We start from the raw sequence: 18,684 nt of genomic DNA, 5'->3' as shown, positions 1-18,684 counted from the left end.
TGCGTTACCTAGGGAGGTGGTAGAATCTCCTTCCTTAGAGGTTTTTAAGGTCAGGCTTGACAAAGCCCTGGCTGGGATGATTTAACTGGGAATTGGTCCTGCTTTGAGCAGGGGGTTGGACTAGATGACCTTCTGGGGTCCCTTCCAACCCTGATATTCTATGATTCTATGATTCTATGATTCAGCCAACCAGCACTTTATGGAGTTGTTAATGAGCCACTTAAGAAATTGTGTAAGATGAAAGAGTCACAAGTATGGGAATATTGACGTTAAATGAATAAGAGACACAAGACTGAGATCAGCAAGAGCTCAAATATTTCAGAACAAACCTCATAACAAGTGAGCTCAAGGGAATAGTTGCCCCTTGTACAGAGCCATTCAGATTTTGGATATCTCCATTAGGAGGAGAAGTTGATGATAGGAGCCAGGTATTTCTTAGGTGCAATCCAGTTTATTTATAAAGAATGTACACAAAACCCTGTTTTCCTGAACACAGTAGGAACAAACAGAAAGCAGTTTCCTTGTTCAGAAATCCAAGTCCGCCTTTTCAGTGAGTACCGTGTGCAAAAGTAGTTCCGTTTCTTGGCTTCCTCATAAGGTCACACACCCTGCTTCTCACACTGTCTGCTGGCTTTCTCCTTGATTTCTTTTTCCTTTCACACTCGCATAGAAATAGCTGTAGCCCTTATGCTTTTAGTCAGGCCTTGCTGGTTCATGCCTTGGGTGGGAGCTTCTATTGTTTCAGCTATCACTAAACAACAACAAAAAACATTTAATTGTTCCATCAATTAGCTGAAATGAAGTGGGCATAGTACAGCCCTTGATTTTTAACAGGTCCATGATCGATGCTGCTGTTAACATCTTCCAACATAACAGTATAAACACACCATGGAGGGAGTGGGACTTTGTAGTTTGGTCCAGAATGATCACTTGCTATAACATGCACTTAGGTTCTGAGGAGATCGCTACCCTAGAAGGTGTATAGATAGACACAGAAACCCAGTTTCACAAAGGTACTTAGGCATCTAAGTCTTGTTTTTCGGCATCACTGCAATCCACAGAACTCCCACTCAGCTGCTGCCTAACCCCGTAGTCATCTAAATTCACGCAACACCCTCGGTTTTTGCAACCAAAAAAAGGGTGCCTAAGTTGCTGCCTCTGGGTATTCACACTGCTGCCTCGCTCTAGGCACCTGGACACCTTTCTCCTGCCTACGCTGCCGAGTGATCTACACACCAGGGGACAGGCCTTCCTCCTCCTCAGTCATGTGCCTGGCCTGATTTGGTAGGTGTGCTTAGAAACTGCCTAACTCCACACAAAACAGCTGGGGGTACCCCTCTTTAGGCTAATGGTCAGTGCACTCATCTGGGATATGGAAGACCAGTAGTTCAAGTTCTCCCTCTGCCTATTGAGGAGAAGGGATTTAAACATGGATCTGCTGCCTTGCAGCTCAGGGCCTTAACCACTAGGCTAGACAGTGATTCGCACTTTTTCTCTAACCCAATTAATATTTAATTAGTCAATTATTTAATTAAATGGGAACAACTTTAATAGGGGAGATTAAGGGATCCCCACATCAAACTATCCCATAATTCACTGGTTAAAGCCCTCACCTGAGTGGTAGTAGCTTTCTTTTCAAATCCCTTCTCATCAGGCAGAGCGGGGACTTGAATTGCTGGTCTTTCACATACTGGATGAGTTCTCTAACCTGGGTTTTGTGGATTGCAGTACTGTTCCTGTGATTTTCTAGGTGCCCAAATGTTTACTGTACACCTTCATAGTTAGTTTTTATTTGGAGTAGTTTAGTACATGCTTTTATATGTAGAATGGAAAAGTGGAGGTTAGTTTACTGCTCACTTTTGTATGTATGTTTTTATGTATGTTCTCCAATGGGGAGGATAGTTCACTGTGTACTTTATGCAGTATATAATTTTTGGTGGTAACTCCGGTATTTACATGGCTTTTCATTTTATCACATTGCTCTTGTAATCCTAGAAACAGAGCAAGAAACAGAGCAAGTGTTTAGAGGGGAAGGAGAGTACGATTACAGTTTGATTGATCAAAAGTCAAAATCACCTTACTTTTTCCAATTCCTAGTTTTGCAGTAGCTGAACAACAGCTGTGTTTGATTACTTGTTTATATATTTAAAAAATCATCTTTGAATAGGTACAAGTGGCCCATTCCACCAACCCCCATTTTTAGTTGTATGTATTACACTTATGAGCTTTTATTAAGGCTTGCTTATTCTTTGAAATACATGCAATGGCCTCCTGTGTCAAAGGCCAGCATGGCTGCTGCTGTTCCAGTCTGATGTCATGATCAGAGGTGGCATACATAGCATTTCCATTCTAAGGTTGCACAAGCATCTCCATGCTTAGCGGTTAATTTTCAGCTGCTGAGAACTTTATAATCTCTTACCTTTCAGGCTAAAATTTGGCATGTTTGCTCTCGGTGGAGGAGTGAATGTTTTTGATAAGTCTGAGAGAAAACTGATTTAGCTGTTGGGGTGGGGGGGCGGGAAAGTGAGTGCAAAATAGTCATCCAAGTTCAAAAATCTTTTTGTGTGTACTACCTTAGCTCCCCACTATGTTTGTATTCAATAAACAAACCATCCCGAAGTGCAGAAAGAATAGCAAATATGGCAGGTGACCAGCTTGGCTTAAATCTTCAAGTGAGCTTAAACTCAAAAAGGAAGCTTACAAGAAGTGGAAATTTGGACAGATGACGAGGGAGGAGTATAAAAATATTGCAAGAGCATGCAGGGATGTAAGCAGGAAGGCCAAGGCACAACTGGAGTTGCAGCTAGCAAGGGATGTGAAGGGTTAGCAACAAGAAGAAGGTCAGGGAAAGTGTGGGACCCTTACTGAATGGGGAAGGCAACATAGTGACAGATGATGTGGAAAAAGCTGAAGTACTCAATGCTTTTTTTGCCTCGGTCTTCACAGACAAGGGCAGCTCCCAGACTGCTGCACTGGGCAACACAGCATGAGGAGTAGGTGAGCAGGGCTCAGTGGTGAAAGAACAGGTTAAGGACTATTTAGAAAAGCTGGACATGCACAAGTCTATGGGTCCAGAACTAACACATCCAAGGGTGCTGAGGGAGTTGGCCAATGTGATTGCAGAGACATTGGCCATTATCTCTGAAAATTCGTGGCAATCGGGGGAGGTCCTGGACGATTGGAAAAAGGCAAATATACTGCCCATATTTTAAAAAGGGAAAAAAGAGAACCTGGGGAACAACAGACTGGTCAGCTTCACTTCAGTCCCCAGCAAAATCATGGAGCAGGTCCTCAAGGAATCCATTTTGAAGCACTTGGAGGACAGCAAGGTGATCAGGAACAGTCAACATGGATTCACCAAGGGCAAGTCATGCCTGACCAACCTGATTGCCTTCTATGCTGAGATAACTGGCTCTGTGGATATGGGGAAAGTAGTGGATGTGATATATCTTGACTTTAGCAAAGCTTTTGATACCGTCTCGTACAGTATTCTTGCCAGCAAGTTAAAAAGGTATGGATTAGATGAATGGACTATAAGGTGGACAGAAAGCTGGCTAGATTGTCAGGCTCAACGGGTAGTGATCAACAACTCGATGTCTAGTTGGCAGCTGTTATCAAGCGGAGTGCCCCAGGGGTCGGTCCTGTTCAACATCTTTATTAATGATCTAGATGATGGGATTGACTGCACCCTCAGCAGATTCACAGATGACACTAAACTGGAGGAAGAGGTAGATACGGTGGCAGGTAGGGATAGGATACAGAGGGACCTAGACAAATTGGAGGATTGGGCCAAAAGAAATCTGATGAGGTTCAACAAGGACAAGTGCAGAGTTCTGCACTTAGGAAGGAAGAATCCCATGCACCGCTACAGGCTGGGGACCAACTGGCTAAGCAGCAGTTCTGAAGAAAAGGACCTGGGGATTACAGTGGACAAGAAGCTGGATATGAGTCAACAGTGTGCCCTTGTTGCCAAGAAGGCCAATGGCATATTTGGCTTATTAGTAGGAGCATTGCCAGCAGATCGAGCAAAGTGATTATTCCCCTCTATTCGGCACTGGTGAGGCCACACCTGGAGTACTGCATCCAGTTTTGGTCCCCCCACTACAAAAGGGATATGGACAAATTGTAGAGAGTCCAGTGGAGGGCAATGAAAATGATTAGAGGGCTGGGGCACATGACTTACGAGGAGAGGCTGAGGGAACTGGGGTTATTTAGTCTGCAAAAGAGAAGAGTGAGGGGGAATTTGATAGCAGCCTTCAATTACCTGAAGGGGGTTCCAAATAGGATGGAGCTAGGCTGTTCTCAGTGGTGGCAGATGACAGAACAAGAAGCAGTGGTCTCAAGTTAAAGTGTGGGAGGTCTAGGTTGGATATTAGGAAACACTATTTCACTAGGAGGGTGGTGAAGCACTGGAATGGGTTACCTAGGGAGGTGGTGGAATCTCCATCCTTAGAGGTTTTTAAGGCCCAGCTTGACAAAGCCTTGTCTTGGGTGATTTAGTTGGTGTTGGTCCTGCTTTGAGCAGGGCATTGGACTAGAGGACCTCCTGAGGTCTCTTCCAACCCTAATATTCCATGATTCTATGATTTAGTGTTATGTTTCATGGATATGTAATACTTCTCAAATTATACAACATAACATCATATAATCTGTATAACCTTAGATATACATTTATAGCACAATTTTGGTAGAATTAGGTGTATGATAATTGCCAAATTATTCAATGTCATCCAATTTTTCAAAAGAAATAAGTTACCTACTACAGGACAGGCCTAACAAAGAAAATAACAGAACGCCACTAGCGGTCACCTTCAGCCCCCAACTAAAACCCCTCCAACGCATTATTAAGGATCTACAACCTATCCTAAAGGATGACCCAACACTCTCACAAGTCTTGGGAGACAGGCCAGTCCTTGCCTACAGACAGCCCCGCAACCTGAAGCAAATACTCACCAACAACCACATACCACATAACAGAACCACTAACCCAGGAACTTATCCTTGCAACAAAGCCCGTTGCCAATTGTGCCCACATATCTATTCAGGGGACACCATCACAGGGCCTAATAACATCAGCCACACTATCAGAGGCTCGTTCACCTGCACATCCACCAATGTGATATATGCCATCATGTGCCAGCAATGCCCCTCTGCCATGTACATTGGTCAAACTGGACAGTCTCTATGTAAAAGACTAAATGGACACAAATCAGATGTCAAGAATTATAACATTCATAAACCAGTCGGAGAACACTTCAATCTCTCTGGTCACGCAATCACAGACATGAAGGTCGCTATCTTAAAACAAAAAAACTTCAAATCCAGACTCCAGTGAGAAACTGCTGAATTGGAATTCATTTGCAAATTGGATACTATTAATTTAGGCTTAAATAGAGACTGGGAGTGGCTAAGTCATTATGCAAGGTAGCCTGTTTCCTCTTGTTTTTTCCTACCCCCCCCCCGCCCCAGATGTTCTGGTTTAACTTGGATTTAAACTTGGAGAGTGGTCAGTTTAGATGAGCTATTACCAGCAGGAGAGTGAGTTTGTGTGTGTATGGGGGTGGGGGGAATGTGAGAAAACCTGGATCTATGCAGGAAATAGCCCGACTTGATTATGTAAAGAGTTGTCACTTTGGATGGGCTAGCACCAGCAGGAGAGTGAATTTGTGTGTGGGGGGTGGAGGGTGAGAAAACCTGGATTTGTGCTGGAAATGGCCCACCTGTTGATCACTTTAGATAAGCTATTACCAGCAGGACAGTGGGGTGGGAGGAGGTATTGTTTCATATTCTCTGTGTGTATATAAAGTCTGCTGCAGTTTCCACGGTATACATCTGATGAAGTGAGCTGTAGCTCACGAAAGCTCATGCTCAAATAAATTGGTTAGTCTCTAAGGTGCCACAAGTACTCCTTTTCTTTATACATATCTATGTGCACTGCCTTGTAGGAGAGGAAGCCCTGTTAGGCAGGATTGGTGACAAATTTTACCAGTATTGCCTGAGATTTATGACAGTATTTGAATTAATCTGAGTTGAATTTCACAAAAGTGTGAATCAACCCCACTGGAAAAAATTGCCAAAGCTGTGTTACATTAACCCACCAGGTCCTTCACAAATCTAGTAGAAACCAATTTTCCTTGACTCAGTGACTCTAGTCCAGATCCACAAAGGGACAGAGACATTACAGTAATAATGTGAGAACTTCAAAGAAATCAGTTCAGATAAGCATTCAAAAGATTTTCTGAATATCTGAAGTGTCCTATATTAAAGAAGCCTCCACCAACCCTCAGATCTGACCATCCTCACACAATTGCTTTTCCTTCAACATGCCCATTGATTAGAGCTGGTCAGAAAAAGAAATCATGGAAAATTTAAACTTTTAATTGAAAAATCCAAAATCTTTTTGATTTGCAGTCAAATGGCAAATTGTGTTTTTAGTTTTCCAACAAAACAATTTCAAGAAAAGCAGACATGGTCTGTGAAAAAAATATTATTTTCAAAAATCCAATTTTCTATTGGAGGACAGGTTTCGTGGGAAAATTTTGACCAGCCTCACCAGTGATAGAGCCTCCCCTGACAATTCCTCATCCTCTGATTCTACAACGTCTTCCACCTGGAGTTATCTTCTTGTGGGAGGACCAGTGGTTTGCTACCCCCATTTGGAGTCTCTGGTGGAAAGTAGGCTGGCTATCACCTCTGGAATCTTTCTGGAAACATATTGCCTCCTTCTCTCTCACATAATGCTAACGAACAACAGTTGAGACTCTTAAGAAAGTGCCTGGTTTATTTCTAATTACTCTTTTTGTTGCATTTTAAGGAATTTAAAATGTGTAGTGATTTACTGGCTTTTGTAAATAGATGTAGTGATTAGAATACTTTTTTTACAGTGCGCTGGAGATTTCCTTTAACTACATCTGGCAGCAATAGACTGGATTCAGTAAGTTGGCAGTGCAACTATGAGACTTTTCAGAGAATCCAGGCCTCTTTTCATTATTAGACAATTGTGTTAATTCAATTTACAAAAGCAATGGAAAAAATGAGAATTAAACTCATAGAATAGATTAGTGCTTGCTGAAGATGTATAGAAATTTTAAGAAAAAATGTCAAATAATAAAAACAAATGATTTTTTTTTCTTTTCAGGTAACTAATGACTTTGCTTCCTATGAAATCCCTAAAGTTGCAAACTCTGGGCCTCATTAAACAGAAATTACTTCCCAGAGATCTAAGTGAAATTATATGCTTTATTTTCATTTTGGAAGATGGCCACCCAATGTGCCTTTTATTATCAACATACATAGCTAGCTACCAAAACACACCATGATTTTTCCATTAGCAACACAAAAGTGTGTCTGTGTTTAATAACTTATTATGTCTTAATATGTTCCAAAATTTTCACTTAAAGTTAGCAGCTGCCTGGTCAGAACCTCTTGAGAGGGTGGAAAAAGGGAAGTGAACAATACAGTATACAGCAAGGAACAAAATTAAAGAGTGTTTTGGTTTTTCCTTTGTTTCTTTGTTTTGTCTAGTCTTCTGAGTGTAGGGTGCTTTTCTCTTTGAACTAAGTTAAATATAAGAGAATTTAGCAAAGAAATGACTGCATTCCCTTCAGTGCATTAAGCAGGGCATTTTCTTATTATACATCAGGAATCCTTATGAAAAAAAAAAGACGAAACATTTTTGATCAAATTGGGAATTGTCTTCACTACCCTATATATCACAAGCTGGACTGATATCAAATATACCCCATGCCCTTCACCATAAAGCAGAGAAATGTACAACAGTGCATTCCAGTAGATAGTCATTGTATGTCACTCTAATGTTGGGATCCTTCATCTAGGCACTGTACCTTTCATATGATAGGTAAAGTTGGGCAATTTTTTTGTCATCTAAAACCTTTTTCCACAAAAAATGCAGATTTGGCAACACCAAAACCTTTTGCGAATTCAAGTCAGCTTTGCCAGATTATTTTGGTAAAAAAAATTAAATTCCAAAATAATTGAAATATTTCATTTTGACACTTTCAAAATGAAAGTTTTGATTGTTTGGTTCAAAATGAATTTTCATTTTAAAATATCCGGCAATTTTATTTTTAAAAATCAAAAATGTTTTTCAATGATCAAAAACAAAAATGAAATTTTGTTGAAACAAAATATTTTCTTTCACACAACATGATTTTTTTCCAACTTTTGGATTTTCTGAAAAATCTGACAAATTTTATTTTCAATTTGACCAGAAACATTTTTTTCCGGATTGCAAGCAAAGAAAAACAAATCCATTATTTTCCACAGATCTAATGGTGGATTCCCTTCCATTTCATTACAACAACACGACAGGTCACAATGACAGCAAAAGTCTCTATCCTTAACAGATTTTCTTTTCTTTTTTTCTTTTCTTTTCTCTGATCCCATTAATATTCTGGTTTTCCATTTCTAGAGTCCTTACTCTTTCAGTGAATTCCTCAGATCTGTATTTGACATACATAATGCTACCATAAAACGTACATTTTTATATACTATTTAGACATGTGCAATGAACAGCATCAGACCACTATAAAGCAAATTTCATATGTTATTTTCCGAGAGGACTTTAACCGTACCATTACATACTTGTTTTTGTTTATGTGCCGTGTATCCGTGGGTAAGGTTCATATGGCCTCGCTGACAGTTGTCAGCTACATTCTTTAATATAATGGGAAAGCAAAAGTAAAATACAATAGGTTGAATTTTCTGGTCTATCAAGGTCAGGTTGCAACATTTAATGCAGCTGCAGGTTGCCCTGGACAATTACCCTCGAGAAATCTCCCAGTCTAGGAGGAATCTCTGTCAGAATAACACCTGCAGCACCAGAGCCACTGCCCAACTCCACAAACTCCTGCACCAGAAACTCCCCACTCCTGGCATAAGGGGAGTCGGAGGCATGTTAAGGGTAAGAGGGGTGGAGAGAGAGGGTGAGGGGGCAGGTTGTGGTGGGAAGGGTATAGGTCAGGGGAGGAGAGGGGAGAGCATTTGGCAGAGCCTCATGCTGCCCAGCATCATTCTCAATGGGTAAAAGAGGCTCCAGGCTGCTGAGAATCAGAAAGGCAGTGATCAGCTCCCTGTCACACCCTCCCCCAACCATCTCCACTGTACCCGGGAATCAAGACCAGTACTGGCAGCTTTTTGTAAAGCCGATAATCATTTAGCGATGGTGGAATCTATCAGTGAATGAGATGGAGAAACAGTAACCTCAGAAACCCAAATGCACAGCATACATGGTTACTCTTACCACTCCCGCTCACTATGCAAGGAATCAGAGATCATCTCCCACAGTGCTGCTGGCCCCACACCAGAAATCAGTACTGTCTGAGTTTCATCGAGAGCCAGAAACACATAGTAAATATGAAGAACATAATGGAAAGCACATCAGAAACCATCAAGATCGCCAAATCTTGCTCATCTCACCCACACAACTAGTCTTACTGAAGTCAAGGGAACTACTCATAGGAGTTTAAGGCATGCAGGATTTGACATTGTCTGTCATACATATGAACTGCGATTTTCAACAACAGCAAATGGATTATTTTTATACTGTAAATCATAATACTGACAATAATTCTTAGCTCAATCTTCATTGTACATGCTCTAGAATGTGATGTTCTGCTTATTGTATGTACATATAATACATACATACACTTCAATTTATCATTGTTATTACTACATTTATCAAACCATCTTCCAGCCATCATAGTCATCAATATTATTATTATTGATTTACCAGAGCCTAACTTAAGAAAGCATAAATTTCAGAATACAAACCCAATGCTTAAGGAAAAGAAAAAAATAGTGAGAAAAGAGAGAAAAGAAAAAGGGAGGTAGGAATAATGAGAGAAACTCCTCACTGATACTGTTCAGTTTTTTCTAATTATAAAATATACTAATATAAACCTAGTCCATCTATTCTTGTAATCAGTAAATCGTTCTTCCTTAGAGCCAAATTCTGCTCCTCTGCTCAAAGACAGGGGGAAACATCAATTGAGCAGGAGAGCTGTGGAAGGGATTGGCTGGGATGCGACCCTTCCCTTCAGCCAGATGGCACGATGCAAAGCATTAGTGCAGCTGCATTTTTATTACTATTATCTATTATTCATATGATTGTGCTGCCTAGGAGCCTTAGTCAAGGACCAGGACCCCATTGGGTTAGGCATTTTACAAACACAGAACAAAAACAGTCCCTACCCCAAAGACCTTACAATCTAAATATAAGCAAGAAACAACAGGTACACACAGATGGGGGAGTATATACAAGGAAACAATAGGACAACATTGGTCAGCATGGTAGTATCAACACACCAGGACCCCAACTGTTGTCAGGGTTGTTTTTGTTTTTTTTTTGGGTAGGCCTCATGCCAAAGGAGAGGTTTAAGGAGGGATTTGAAGGAGGATAATGAGGTAGTTATGCAGATGTTTACAGGGAACTCCCCACAGGCGTGAAGGGCAGCATGGGGAAAAGCATAAAGGTGCTTGTTGGAAAATTTAACAAGTGGGAGATGGAGGCTGACATCAGAGGCTGATTGGAGCAGTAGACTTCTCTATACTGAATGAAAGATGATAGATAGGGTAGGTAGGTCATGAAGGGTCTTGAAAGTGAAGACAAGTAGCTTACATTTTATACGATAGAGAAGAGGGAGCTGGTGGAGAGATACTGAGCTCCTCAGGGCTGAGATTATCCCTTCTAGAATGCCTGGAAAACACCCACTGTCGGCAATATCATAAACAAATAAATCAACAAGAATGAGAACAAATAAAATATGTTTTACCCTCCTGCACGGGTTGACTGACCCCTTTAAGAGAGAATGGAGTAGTTCATTTTTGGCTCATTAGCTGCCTCCCAGTAGGGCTGGATAGAGGACATCTGATTGCTGTAAAGAGCCAGGCAATGACAAACCCTCCTCCTCACGTTACAGAACTTCCAATAGTTTGGTTTAGTTGAGTTTTAAATGGAAGTTCTGGAGAGAAAGAAAGTTATTTTATCTGCACTTACTTAAGCATCTCTAATCTCACCTTTGTAACATAAAGTGCGACTCTCTCAGTCATGGCTGATCCAGTTCAGAATTTAAATGTTGACCTTTTCCTCTTCTTTTACCTTTTGGGTGGGGGGAGGATTACCAACCCAAAATTACTTTCATTCTCACTAAAAGCTGTGAAATAGGATTGGGAGATTTTGTTAGTATCCCTGATATAACCTACTTTTTGCCAGTCTCAAGAACCCCCGCTTCCCCACATCCCCCAAAATAATTTCATGGCCAGAAGAATGGATGAAATTTCATTCTTGCAGTTGTTTCGCATGGAAAAGTAATACTAACAACATTGTATTCAACACATACAGTAGCTGTAACCTATTCATCATCATGAGTAGCTGCTGGACCACTTGAACCTGTCATGTAAAACAAATTATGATTGTGTGGAGGGCAGCAACATCCTATTCTGATTTCACTTATTGCTTATAGATTTCTACTTCCAATTTCCCAGCATGAGTATTATGTTTAGTGATTGAAGAATAACCTGTGGTTTTGTTATTATTGAATTAAAACAATTCAATAATGCATATTTCTTCTAACATGCATGACTATATCACTTTCTATAATTATTTATATTTTTCAACTCTCAGCATATTTTGAGCCCCATATGGAAAAAACAGCAAATAAATTATGTTAATACATATTTCCTTGGGAAATGAATTCAGACCATGAATAAATTATGCAGACTGATGGACATATGGCAAAGACATCTGCTTTTACTGCAAAACCTGATGTTCAAAGGAAAAGAAGACAAGATTCTAAAGCTAATATATTGAGATACTGGTTTTTTTTATTAGTGAAAAGTTTTCAATTACAAATAAAACATACAGGCCTCACACATTTTAAATGAGCTTTCTCTTCAGGAGTGTGGATTTGTTCTATGTAATGTTGTTAATATTGCAGGACTAAAATATGAGCTGCATAACACACCCTTCTGCACATGCTCTGAAGACTGAACATATGATCAAAGCTGGAATTTATGAAACTCCACATGCCACGAAATAGTGGTGGGCATAATGTCACTGCACCACTAGGCCAACAATGTAAGAGCAGCAGAGAAAAGAACACATATACACAAAGAAAGCATTTTAATACAGGAAAGTAGAATGATGATGAAAGTTATTGTACAAGTTGATGTCAGCCTATAGCAGAATGTGACATGTCGTACAATTAGCTGAATGTCATTGTGGACAGTTCAGTGAAGTATTCTGCCCAATGTACAACCATGTTCAAAAAAAGGCAAGCAAAATGTTAGGATGCATAAGGAATGGGAAAGAGAATAATACAGAAAAATATCATTGTGCCATTATATCAATCAGTGGAATGGCCTCACTGGAACACTAAGTGCCATGCAGCAACCCCGTCTCTAAAACATAATGCAGAATTGAAGGGAATTCAGAGATGAGCAACAAGAATGATTAGGGGCATGCAGAAGCTCTTGTATGAAGAGAGATTGAAGAGATTGTTTGCTTTAGAGAGGAGATGACTAAGGAGGGGGTGTGATAAACATTTATATCAAATAATGAATGATGCATGAACTGGGAAGGTGGCAAATTCAAAACTGATAAATGGAATTACTTTTTCCATGCAATGCATAATTAGACTATGGACCTTAATGCCACATGATAGCTTTCAGGCCAAGAATTTAACAAGAATCAGAGGGATTGGACATTTATATGGGAACAATAATAGCCAGAGCCATGGTAGATAGTGCTAACCAACATTTTAGGAAACCTCATACCTCAGGTTTTAAGCCAATCTCTATTAGGGATTTGGATGAGGTCTTGGGCCGGGGATGGCAGATTATCTCATATCTGGCTGCTGCAGGGTTTCCCACACCTTCCTCTGAAGCATCTGGTGGATCTGGCAGAGACAGGATAGTGAACTAGATGCACTACGGGTCTGAATCAGTATAGCATTTCCTCTGTTCCTATGTACATTGCTTTGGCTGTGTGTATAGGGGTAAATTTGACCCTTTGTGCACTCGTGACACTTTGGGATGCATTTTTAGGATCTTTTTAATAGTCTTTATGAGACATTTAGAGAAGATACCTTTATAATAGAAAGAAAGGGAAAAAAATTAAAAAGTAATTTAAAGTATCAATAAGACCAATATGGATTCAGATCTGGTTTGCAACCTGCACAATATATAATCAAATATAATACCATTTCTAACATTAACATTTGCTATCCCCAAACTGCAGTGATGCATCTGGAGACAGAGTGAGTGTGAACAAATTCTCAAAAGTTGTGGAAAGCAGACAAGAATGTGATTATGTAAGTATTACAGTTGATAGGGTCTTGTTCCAGGAAGGGGAAAAAAAGTACTTTAGCTACAGGAAATACTACTGCAGGACAACCTGCCATTTTACCTCTGGTGGTTTTTTTTTTTAACAAATACTACATAATCATCAAAATACTTGTTACTGCAAGAAGAAAACAATGTGTGGCTTAATTCATATTGTCCTCATTGTAATTGGAGCCAATTTGTGAAGCCTGAAGAAGATAGCTAATTCATTCATATGGCGTGTTTTGCTCACTGCCTATACCTCCTGATGTATGTAAAGACTGATGACACTAATAACATTTTGCCAGAAGATTTCCAAATCCATAGATGTGTCAGCCATTCAGTTAAACTATCTAATTCTTTAGATGCTGAATAGAGTAAGTGATTCTGTCCATGAATTATAGCAGGAAGTGCCATCTGTAAGTATTAATGGGTAAGAACAATACAATCAGGAGAAACTGTTGTTTTAACTTGTGGGCAGTGAGACCTAATGGAATGCCTGTGCTAGATTTTACAGCCCAGGGACAATATGTGAGATCAGGGTAAACCAGGCAGAAAGCATTCAAATAAACCCTTTCTGTTAGTCCTGTGACAAACTGACTAAGAAAATTTGACTTGTTTTGAAAAAGATGGAATTAACTCAGATGAGAATGTCCTCTAGTTAAATATTTCCATCTTTAAATGTTTAAGAAGAACGTTTAAGCCTTGCTTTTTTATTATTCAGCCTTAGAACAATATAAAGAAATAACATAGATTCTGAAGTTTCAATCTAATGCTCCAGGAAATTCAATCTAATGTGAAAGACCGAAATGGATTAGGATGACTTCTTTCTTCAGAATATAAAAGATGAAATTCAATGTTGATCAATGCAAAGTAATGCACACTGGAAAACATAATCCCAGTTATACATACAAAATAATGGGGTCTAAAATAGCTGTTACCACTCAAGAAAGAGATCTTGGACTCATTGTGGATAGTTCTCTGAAAACATCCGCTCAATGTTCAGTGGCAGACAAAAAGGCTAACAGAATGTTAAGAGCCATTAGGAAACGGATAGATAATAAGATAGAACATATCATGATGCCTCTAGATAAATCCATAGTATGCCCACATCTTGAATAGTGCATGCAAATCTGGTTGCCCCATCTCAAAAAAGCTATATTAGAATTGCAAACTGTACAGAGAAGAGTAACAAAAATGATTGGGGGTATGGAACTGCTTCCATATGAGAAGAGATGTATAAGACTGGATCTTTTCACCTTGAAAAAGAGATGACTAAGGGGGTATATGATAGAGGTCTATAACATAGAGTGTGGAGAAAGTGAATAAGGAAATATTATTTGCTCCTTCACATAACACAAGAACCAGGGGTCATCCAATAAAATTAATAGGCAGCAGTTTTGAAGCAAACAAAAGGAATTACTTCTTTACACAATGCACAGTCAACCTGTGGAACTCATTGCCATGGGATGTTGTGAAGGCCAAAACTATAACAGGTTTCAAAAAAGAACTAGATAAGTTCATGGAGGATAGGTCCATCAACAGCTATTTGCCAGGATGATCAGGGATGCAATGTTGTCTTTGAGTGTCCCTAGGCTCTGACTGCCAGAAGCTGGGAGTGGATAACAGGGGGATGGATCACTTGATGATTGTCTGTACTGTTGATTCCTTCTGAAGCACCTGGCATTGGCCACTGTCAAAAGACAGGATACTGGGCTAGATGCACCATTGTTCTGTATGACCTGTCTTATGTTTTTATATAAGCACATTTGTTCTTCTGAGCACAATTTCCAGCAAAAGTCAGCGTAAATAATTATGGAGCTGTGAACCAGTTGTGTGTAAAAGACAAATTGACCTGAATATTACCCAGAAATAACAAAATTTGTTGGAGCTTGTTGGAGTTTGAAAACATTTATATATAGCCCTATCTATACATATACATTTGTTACTGTGATATCTTAACACTTTACAAAAATTACAAAATACACAGTTTTACATACTATTTTTTCTTTTATTATTATTTCTGTACTATACTTTTATTATTAAAACTTATCTTTGTAAAAATCTGTTGTACACATTTATTATCTTCTTTAAGATCTCACATATAGCTCCAAGCTTCTTCCAGTCAGCATTCCTACATCCAAATCTCAGCCTATTCCTCATGTTCACTCACTCACTTTTACTTTAGCTGATTGAGCTAGATCAGAGCTAGCTTTGGTACACCTACATGTGCTTCAGTTACAGCCCTCACTTTCCAGAGTGTGAGATAGTTCAGAAAAAAGATGGACATAGATGATCTATTGCTAAACATTCTTTTTTGCTACCAAAGATTTATTAGTTTTTCCTTCTTTCCCCACCCAAGCAATGATGACCAGTGCTGAACTATGAATAGGATGGGATACAGTAATATTTGAGAAGGAAATATATTGACATTCTTAACAGATCCATCAAGAAGCAAGTGACCCAGCACAAGAATGTTCTAGTACTTTTGCTTCTGTTTTTGCCGAGTTGACTCACGGAGGTCTCACAAGACAGTTTCTATCCCATCCCATCCATTGCAACTTGGGTTGGTAGAGTCGTTGAGAGCATTTGTTTATGAGCAGAATGAGCTTTTGGATACCATGTTGCTGTATAAAAACTTAGGAGAGAGAAATAAATTGATAGAAGTGTGATAATAAACTTAGAAAAGGAGAAGGGTTTTATTTTTTTCCAAGCATGGGCATTTGTAAATGTTTTCTTTTCCATTTCTTTCAGCTGTTACAAATCTCCTACCTGAGGACTATGGTTTTGAGACTAATAATGATAGTGTTTGATGAATCATGATGGGAAATAGTAGAATAGAAAAATATCACTATGGAGTTGAATGTTTGCAAGTGTAATAACTGTCCATGGCTCTGCAAATATCGTATGCCTGATTTTATGCATGCGAGTTACTACACTGAAGTCAAGTGACGTATCCTTATCAAGCTCTTTTCTGATTCCTCTTCTGATTTTCTGTAAATCTGTTTTCACTATTATGAGGATTGATCCTGTGGTCCAGAGTCCCAGGCATATTCCCTTTAAAGTCAATGCGGCTACTCACAGGAGAAATGGAGAACAGGATAGAGCCTAGAGTAACTGATTGTACAGATTTTGTATGTATGGCAATACCTTTTCTGACAAATGACCAACTTAATTTTAAGAACGTTTAAAAACTAGTCAGTCAAAAAGGATTAAGAAATCTAGAAGGAGTCAGACTTGCCTGGCATGAATGCATTCCAGGCACACTCATAGATACAAGCAGTTTTGTAAAGGTCATAAATGTCTACCTGCAGAGGAAAACAGAAAAATCTGAAGTGCTTTCCGAGGGTAAATTCAGGTTAGTTTTAGGTAGACACTAAAGCACAATAGGAAATACACAGTCAAATCCAAGTCATTTGAACCAACAATGAAGATTTCAGTTCATGTAGAATATGGCCCTCAGTCAGGCCTTCTGGCAAGAGCTGTTACCTGGCTAAGATTTGCTGTAAACAGGCATCAGACGTTCTTTGCAGATGTACTTCAAAATCCCTTGTGGCCCTACATAAAGAGAGCAGTAGATCTGTTTGTCTTGCAAAACCTTGGCAGGGGACTAAAAATTCTCAAACAGAACTAAATGAGATAGCAGAATATTCCAGTCCTTCCAATTAACCCTTAGAGCACAAAAGACTACACAGGCTGGTGAAATGACTGCACATAAAGCACAGAGTCAGCCAGTCACGTCTCCTTCTCAGAGAAAATGTTACAACTCAGTCACAGGACAACAGATATAATTATAATTAAGTAAGTGCGTGTGTGTGTGTGTGTGTGAGAGAGAGAGAGAGAGAGATGGACCCGCAGTCCTGGATTATGGGAGATCAATCTTCTCCCAGGCAACCTCCTGTTCATTTAGATATCCATATGTTATGAAGGAGATATGCTGCAGTCAAAGAAAATGAGAGAGAGAGAAAATGGATGGATAGCTGAATTGATAAACGGATGGATGGATGAGCTAGAATAAGAAAATATGTTAGTTTCATTGCTAATGGAGTCTTGTTTATGCCTAATATACCATACAAAGTGCTTCAGGATGGTTTTCATTCATCCATGTGTATCATTGTGGTTCATTTGATTGTATTCTTGCCTATGAACCAGACAGTTTTCTTTTCAAGCCCTACAACAGGATTTTGGCATATACTCTGGGCAATTTGATGCAATTCGGTGGGGAGTCAACTGCACTAGTAGAGATTCTGTTCTTCAAGGAAAAGCATATCTGTTTCAGGTGCAAGATGAAGAACCTGTAGTGACTTTTAAAGAGAGCAAAAGATAATTGTTTCTACTGGCCATCCTTACCTCTCTGGATATAACAGATTCTAGTGTCCAAATTGATGTGAGCATTTGGTGAATGAATAATACTTACTCCATTTGATTACATAGTCACTGCATTACTAGTGGTACCAGGCTGGTCTGCCCATTTAAGGGACTGAAGAGCCATGGAGCAGCAAGTCCTGGCCTAAGGAGAAGCCAAATGTTGGGAATCAGCAGATCCAGCTAAGCAGGACTGGCTGGCTCTGATTTCCAGCTAGGAGATATAAGTGAGGACCCACCCCTGCAAGAGGGTGAGGTCTAAGAGAGACAAATGCTTCCCTATGCAGCAGGAGTAACAACAACTAGGAAAGCAAGCTCACCCTTCTTCCCCTCCATCCTGTGATCCCTCTGTGGCTAGGGAAGGGGCCACCACGACCCTTGAGCTATTGGAGGGAGAGGACCCTGCAGTATCTGTCCAGGGCAGGATTTTGTTACTTTTCCATTTTTGGTTTTTGTTTTTTTTTTTGTGTGTGGTTGTGTAGTAGAAGAATAAAAGAACCTGCATAGAAGGCTAAAATAGTTGGGCCAGGCTGACTATTTTGTCCCCAAACTGGTGGACAGACCCACCAGACTACGCTAGTATTTAACTCACTGCTTCATAAAACACTTGCAGATACATTTGGCAAGACAGAAACCATATAAAGCCTGTTCTATTCATTTTCAAATGGAGAGTAAACCTGAAATCCTGCCAAAGTCAATGGAGTCATGTAGGTCTGTTCTAAAACTGAACATTCCCTTTTCTTCACTATTTCTCCAAGTTTTGCATTTAAGAAATGACATGACTCCTCTCACATTTTCACAGGTTCCCCCTTGTTTGCATATTTCTTTGGCTCTGGCTTTTGGATTTATACTTCACTGGCACACACCAATCAAGTGTCATGACATACAAAAAAGCCAAAACAAAACAAAAACACAAGTTTGAACATAGTAGTAGCACATATAAGCACCTCAACGTGTTAGGTGCTCTGTATACACAAA

The sequence above is a fragment of the Caretta caretta genome, chromosome 8 (genome assembly GCF_965140235.1).
Source record: "Caretta caretta isolate rCarCar2 chromosome 8, rCarCar1.hap1, whole genome shotgun sequence".
NCBI lineage: Eukaryota > Metazoa > Chordata > Testudines > Cheloniidae > Caretta > Caretta caretta.
Note: the sequence above shows the minus strand (reverse complement) of the source record.